This window comes from Dipodomys merriami, unplaced genomic scaffold, assembly GCF_024711535.1.
Source record: "Dipodomys merriami isolate MVZ:Mamm:240054 unplaced genomic scaffold, mDipMer1.0.p SCAF_421, whole genome shotgun sequence".
NCBI classification, from domain to species: Eukaryota; Metazoa; Chordata; class Mammalia; order Rodentia; family Heteromyidae; genus Dipodomys; species Dipodomys merriami.
In genome coordinates this window covers 229753-237700 of record NW_027205838.1, presented here as the reverse complement: position 1 = coordinate 237700, position 7948 = coordinate 229753, and positions in this window count along the sequence as shown.

The following is a 7948-nucleotide window of genomic DNA, read 5'->3' as shown; positions in this document are numbered from 1 at the left end:
AAGGGAGCTCATTTCACTAGCAGTTCAAGGTGTGTGTGTGTGTGTGTGTGTGTGTGTGTGTGTGTGTGTGTGTGTGTGTGTACTAGGGATTGAACTAGGGATTGAGTATGGATGCTATCCCTGAGCTTTTTCACTCAAGGGTAGTGCTCTACTACTTTAGACACCACTTTCAGCTTTGTAGTGGTTAGTTGGAAAGAAGAGTCTCACAGAGGGGTTCTTTCCTAGGCTGGCTTCAAACAGCTATCCTGAGTAGCTAGAATACAGGTGGGAGCCACCAGCACCCAGCTAAGATTTTGTTCCTTTTTTTATTTTTATTTTTATTTTTTGTTAGTCGTGGGGCTTGAATACTGGGCTTGGGCGCTGTCCTTGCACTCTTCAGCTCAAGGCGAGCGCTCTACCACTTGAGCCACAGTGCCACTTCCAGTTTTCGAGTGGCTTATTAAAAAAGAGTCTCACGATCATAAATCACTTCGGCAAAATAGCAGGATACAAAATAAACCCACAAAAATCAGTTGCCTTCCTATACACTGATAATATACAGGAAGAGAGGGAAATAAAAGGAGCAACCCCATTCACAATAACCTCCCGAAAAATAAAATATTTAGGAATTAACCTAACCAAAGATGTAAAAGAACTATTTAATGAGAACTATAAAAAGTTAAAGAAAGAAATTGCAGAAGACACTAGGAAATGGAAAGATCTCCCATGCTCTTGGATAGGCCGACTTAATATAGTAAAGATGGTAATACTTCCAAAACTAATATACAAATTCAACGCAATTCCTATTAAAATCCCAATGACATACATCACTGAAATACAGAAAACAGTCCAAAAATTCATATGGAACAACAAAAGACCTAGAATAGCCAAAACAATTCTAGGGGATAAAGACAATATGGGAGGGCTATCCATGCCGAACTTCAAACTCTACTACAGAGCTATAATAACAAAGACAGCATGGTACTGGCACAAAAACAGACCCGAAGACCAATGGAACAGAATAGAAGATCCAGAAATAAATCCACAGGCCTACAGCCAGCTGATATTCGACAAAGGAGCCAAAGACATACAATGGAAGAAACACAGCCTCTTCAACCGCTGGTGCTGGGAAAACTGGGCAGCCACATGCAGAAAACTAAAAGTGGACCCCAGCCTATCACCATGCACCAACATCAACTCAAAATGGATTAAAGACCTTAACATTAAACCTGAATCTCTGAAACTACTGCAGGACAGAGTAGGAGAGACACTTGAACTAATAGGCACAGGAAGGAATTTCCTGAACAGAGTCCCAGGGTCACAACAAATTGGAGAGAGACTGGACAAATGGGACTACCTTAAAATAAAAAGCTTCTGCACAGATAAAGCTATCGCAACCAAGCTAGAAAGACAACCAACTAATTGGGAAAAAATATTTACCAGCAATATATCAGACAAGGGGTTAACATCCTGTATATACAGGGAACTCAAGAAACTAATCCCTCCCAAACCTAACAAACCAATTACTAAATGGGCAAGGGAACTAAAGAGGGACTTCTCAAATGAAGAAATAAAAATGGCAAAGAAACACATGAGGAAATGTTCATCATCCCTGGTGGTGAAGGAAATGCAAATAAAGACAACCCTGAGATACCACCTTACCCCAGTCAGAATGTCCCACATCCACAAATCAGCCAACGACAAATGCTGGAGGGGATGTGGAGAACGAGGAACGCTATTACACTGCTGGTGGGAATGTACATTCATACAACCACTTTGGAACACAGTCTGGAGGGTCCTTAGAAAGCTAAAGATTGACCTCCCTTACGACCCAGTCATACCACTCCTAGGCATCTACCCTGAACAACAGGAACCAATATACAAGGACACGTGCACCTCCATGTTTATTGCAGCACTGTTTGCAATAGCTAGGATATGGAAACAACCTAGATGCCCCACCACAGATGAATGGATCCAAAAATTGTGGTATCTATACACAATGGAATATTATGCAGCCATTAGAAATGACAAAATAATGGCATTTGCAGGGAAATGGATGGAGCTAGAAGGAATCATGTTGAGTGAGGTAAGCCAAGAACGAAGAGACAAACAGTACATGGTCTCCCTGATAAGTGGATGATAAATCCAAAATGTTAGGTGATATGACAAAACTAACAGGACTTAAGAAACAAAGAACTCCCACTCATCTGGTTGAACCACTACCAAATATCCCCATGCTGCTGATCACATATATGGTATATAACATGTGAGCACCGTTATATATTACAGACTGTGATAGACAATTTGCTCCAGGAAAGCTAGAATGAACTTGTGACTTTAAACGAGCATCATTATTCCACAATACTGTGAATTACCGGAAATTAAGTAATCACTTAATCACAATCAAAAAAAAAAAAAAAAAGAACCTTGGGGAAGGGAGGGAGGGAGGGGATGGTAGGGGGAAAACAATGGAGGGGGTAACAATGTTCAAGAGGAAGTGTACTCATTACCTCACTCATGTAACTGTAACCCTCTGTATAGTATCTTTACAATAAAAAATTAAAAAAAAAAAAAAAAGAGTCGCACGGACTTTCGTGCCCAGGCTGGCACGATCCTTAGATCTCAGCCTTCTTAGTAGCTAGGATTACAGGCGTGAGCCATCAGCACCTTGCAAGATTTGTTTCTTTTCTTTTTTTTTTTTTTTTTTGTCGGCCGTGGGGCTTGAACTCTGGGCCTGGGCGCTGTCCCTCAGCTCTTCAGCTCAAGGCGAGCGCTCTACTACTTGAGCTACAGCGCCACTTCCGGTTTTCTGGTGGTTTATTGGAGATAGGAGTCTCACGGTCTCTCCTGCCCGGGCTGGCTTTGAACCGCGATCCTCAGATCTCAGCCTCCTGAGTAGCTAGGATTACAGGCGTGAGCCACCAGCGCCCGGCTTGTTTCTTTTCTTAATGTAAACTATTTTCTTTTCTTAGTGCTGGTCCCGTTGTTTTGTCCCTGTCTGCTTCTGGTTAACACTCTACCAATTGAGTCACAGCTCTACTTCTGGCTTTTTTGGGTAGTTTATTGGAGATGAGTCACAAATTTTCCTGCCTAGGTGGCTTCAAAACACAACCTTCAGATCTCAGCCTCCTGAACAGCTAGGACTATAGGCATGAGACGCAGGTACCAAGCATTTTTTCTTAAGCTTCTTTCAGTATTCCTTCCTGAGGTTGTTGGCTTTCTTCTGACCTTCCAAATTTTCTCTTTGTTAACAACACTAGATATAATGTTCCAAAACATCTGTGATTAGGTCAGGAATCATTTACTTTTTCTTTTTTCTTTTCTGGTCATGGGGCTTGAACTCAGGGTCTGGGTGCTGTCCCTCAGCTCTTTAGCTCAAGGCTATCACGCTACCACTTGAGCTATAGCACCACTTCGGGTTTTCTGGTGGTTTATTGTAGATAAGAGTTTCATTGGCCGAGCGCCAGTGGCTCATTCCTGTAATCCTAGCTACTCAGGAGGCTGAGATCTGAAGATCACAGTTCAAAGTCAGCCCAGGCAGAAAGTCCGTGAAACTCTCATCTCCAATTAAACCACTAGAAAACTGGGAGTGGCACTGTGGCTCAAGTGGTAGAGTGCTAGCCTTGAACTGAAGAGCTGAGGCACAGCACCCAGGCCCAGAGTTCAAGCCCCACTACTGACAAAAAAGAAAATAGAGTTTCACAGACTTTCCTGCCTGGGCTGGCTTTGAACGGCAATCCTCAGATCTCAGCCTCCTGAGTAGCTAGGATTACAGGCGTGAGCCACCAGCGCCCAGTGTTCCCTGAGCTTCTTTTGCTCAAGGTTAACATTCTACCACTAGAGAAACAGTGCCACTTCTGGCCTTTTCTGTTGATGTGGTACTAAGAAATTGAATCCAGGGCTTCATGCAATCTAGGTGAGCCACTAAGCCACATTCCCAGCCCCTACCTGTGTGTGTGTGTGTGTGTGTGTATAATAAGACCAATTATTTATTATATATATATTTTTTTTTTGGGGGGGGAGGGTCCAGTCATAGGGCCTGGGCGCTGTCCCTCAGCTCTTCAGCTCAAGGCCAGCGCTCTACCACTGGAGCCACAGCGCCACTTCTGGCTTTTTTCTTTTTGCTTATGTGGCGCTGAGGAATCAAACCCAGGGCCTCATGCATGCAAAGCAAGCGCTCTACCACTGAGCCACCTTCCCAGCCCCCTTAATATATATTTTTATTGTAAAGATACTGTACAGAGGGTTACATGAGTAAGGTAATGAATACATTTCCTATTGAGCATTGTTACCCCCTCCTTTGTTTTTCCCCTACCATCCCTTTCCTCCCAACCTTCCCAATTCCTCCCTCCCCGCCCAAACATGTAAAGTTCATTTTCAACAGTGTCTTGTACATCTCTCATTGTTACAATGGGTCAACCTGTATCCTTGTTTCAACATTTTGTTATTTCCCTTTCCCTCCCCAAATTAGAAAAATGTATATACCCAACTTTTGTTTTTTTATTATACTTACTTGCTTATGTTCTTCTTCTGTTGTTGTTCTTGGTTGTAGGGCTTGAACTCTGGGCCTGGCTGACCCTGAGCTCTTCAGCTCAAGGCTAGAACTCTACCACTTGAGCCACAGCACCACTTCTGGTTTTCTGGTGGTTAATTGGAGATGAGTTTCATCGACTTTACTGCCCGGGCTGGCTTTGAATCTTGAGCCACAGATCTCTGCCTCCTCAGTAGCTAGGATTACAGATGTGAGGCCACTAGCTCCTGGCTTCTTCTGTGTTTTTAATATGATTTTATCAGTATGAAGAAGTTGTACAGTGGGGTTACAATTTCATAAGTGAGATAATGTGTACAAATATTCTTGGACAATATCACTCCTTCCTTTGCTTTTCTCCAGCTTTTGGTTTTCTTTTTTGGTTGTACTGCAGCTTGGCCTCTCTTTCATTCTGATGAAGTTCCATTATGTGAGCCACATCTCCAGACTGCTTTTTGGGGGGCAGGTTATTTTGTAGATGGAAGAGTCTTAAGCACTTTCTGCCAGGGCTGGCTTCCAACTCTGAATAGCCTTCTGAGTAGCTAGGATTACAAGTGTGAATCACTGGCACCCAGACTTTTTTTTAAATTAAAAACTGTTTTGTTTTGTTATTTTTTACTTGATTGACATACTTGGGCATTCTATTCCTTAAGATGCTGGATGTTAGCTAGGTGCTGGTGGCTCACGCCTGTAATCCTAGCTGAGATCTGAGGATCGCAGTTCAAAGCCAGCCTAAGCAGAAAAGTCCATGAGACTCTTATTTTCAATAAACCACTAGAAAAAAAAATCAGAAGTGGCATTGTGGCTCAAGCAGTAGAGCACTCGCCTTGAACTGAAGAGCTCAAGGACAGCGCCCAAGCCCAGAGTTCAAGCCCCACGACCAATCAAAAAAAATTTTTTAAAAAAAGATGCTGGATGTTGGGGTGGGGGGGGGGAACCTACCAAAAAAAAAAAGCTTTAGAATATAATAGAAGTTCAAAAACCTGAAGCCAGGTGGGGGCCGGTGGCTCATGCCTGTAATCCTATATATTCAGGAGGCTGAGCTCTGAGGATCCCAGCTCAAATCCAGCCCAGGCAGAAAAGTCTATAAGACTTTTATTTCTAATCAACTACTCAGAAAAAGCTGGAAGTACTGGGTGCTGGTGTCTCACACCTTTAATCCTAGCTATACAGGAGGCTGAGAACTGAGGATGGAGGTTTAAAACCAAGTCAGGCAAGAAACTCCCTGTGAGATTCTAATCTACAACTAACCACCAGAAAACCCAAGTGGTGCTGTGGCTCTAGTGTTAGAGTACTTGCCTTAAGCTGAAGAGCTCAGTGACAGTGCTGGGTCCAGAGTTTACCACAACCAACCCCCACCCACCAAAAAAAAAAAAAAAAAGCTGGAAGTGGCTCTGATGCTCAAGTAGTAGAGTGCTAGCATTAAACAAAAGAGGTCAAGGGCCAGTCTGGGAAGGTGGCTCAGTGGTAGAGTGCTTGTCTTGCATGCATGAGGCCCTGGGTTTGATTCCTTAGCACCATGTAAACAGAAAAATCCGGAAGTGCCATTGAGGTTCAAGTGGTAGAGTGGTAACCTTGAGCTGAAAAGCTGAGGGACAGTGCCCAGGCCTATAGTTCAAGCCCCATGACTGACAAAAAAAAAAAGTCAAAGGCCAGGCACTGGTGGTTCACACCAGTAATCCTGGCTACACAGGAGGCTGAGATCTGAAAATCTCAGTTCAAAACCAGACCAGGCAGGAAAGTCTCTGAGATTCTTATCTCCAATTAACCACCAGAAAACCTCAAGTGGTGCTGTGGCTCAAGTGGTAGAGCACTCACCTTGAGCTGAAAAGCTGAGGGACAGACAGTGTCCAGGCCCAGAGTTCTAGTCCCATGATGGATAAAGAGAGAGAGAGAGAGAGAGAGAGAGAGAGAGAGAGAGAGAGAGAGAGAGAGAGAGAGAGAGAGAGAGAGAGAGAGAGAGAGAGAGAGAAGGGACAGAGCCCAGACTTTGAGTTCAAGACTTAAGACTGACAAAAAAAACCCTGAAAAACCCAGAAGCTCTTGAAGGCTTGTAAAAATTAGCCCAAAGCATATTCATAAGAAAGGAGGAGGGCTGGGAACGTGGCTCAGTGGTAGAGCGCTTGCCTTGCATGCATGAGGCCCTGGGTTTGATTCCTCAGCACCACATAAGCAGAAAAACAAAAAGGCCGGAAGTGGCGCTGTGGCTCAAGTGGTAGAGCACTAGTCTTGAGCTGGAGAGCTGAGGGACAGTGCCCAGGCCCAGAGTTCAGGCCCCACAACCGGACCAAAAGAAAAAGAAAAAAAAGAAAGGAGGAAGGCAAGATATAGAAAGTCAAGTTGCCTTACAATAGATGAGTGGATAAAAAAAATGTGGTAACTATAGATAATGGATTTTTGTTTTGTTTTGTTTTTTGGGTTGGGTTGTGGGGCCTGAACTCTGGGCCTGGACACTGTCCCTCAGGTCTTTAGCTCAAGGCTAGTGCTCTACCACTTGAGCCACAGCACCACTTCTGGATTCTTCTTTTTGCTTATGTGGTGTTGAGGAATCAAATCCAGGGCCTCATGCATGCAAGGCAAGTGCTCTACCAGTGAGCCACCTTCCCAGCCCTACGTAATGGAATTTTACACAGCCATTAGAAAAAAAAAAAAAACAATGTCATTTGCAGGGAAATGAATGGAAGTAAAACAAATCATATTAAGTGAGGTAAGCCAAGCTGAGAGAGATAAATGGCACATTTTTTTTTTCTGATTTGCAAAAATTAGACCTAAAATACACTGGGATATGATTTTTTTTTTAAAAAGTCATGAGACCAAAAGAAGATACTCAGGAGAGAAACAGAAAGGCACAAGGCCTAAGTGCCTTATCATGTTTATATAAAATAATGCACATATGTAAATGAACTCCAAGAAATGGAAATAAATCTCTTTTCTTTTAAATTTTTATTTATAATCTTTATTTTTTGATGATTCTGTCTACTTTTCCTCATGTATGGTGTATTCAGAGTATATCTCCAGAAGGGTTGTGGGTACAGAACTGGAGGAAAAAAGGGTGAAACGGTGAAACACTTGGTAGGTGTGACGTACCAACACCTACCTTGATTGCAAAATCTTGTGGGCACTCTCTCATGGATGCTAGAAACTCAGGTTCTCAACTTGGGACTCTATCACTGAGCCACACCTCCACTTCAGCTTTTTGGTGATTAGTTGGAGACAAGAGTCTCACAGACTTTCCTGCCCAGGCTGGTTTTCAACTGTAATCCTCAGATCTCAGCTTCCAAAGTAGCTAGGATTATAGGTGAGAACCACATCCATTCTCTTATTTACACTGCTACCTCTGTGCCTGGTCTTTTGAGCTAAGGATTCATCACTGATGAAAGTGAATTATACAAATCATGGGTGGAGACAGGAGGGAAGGACTGGGAGAGGATGAGGGAACAG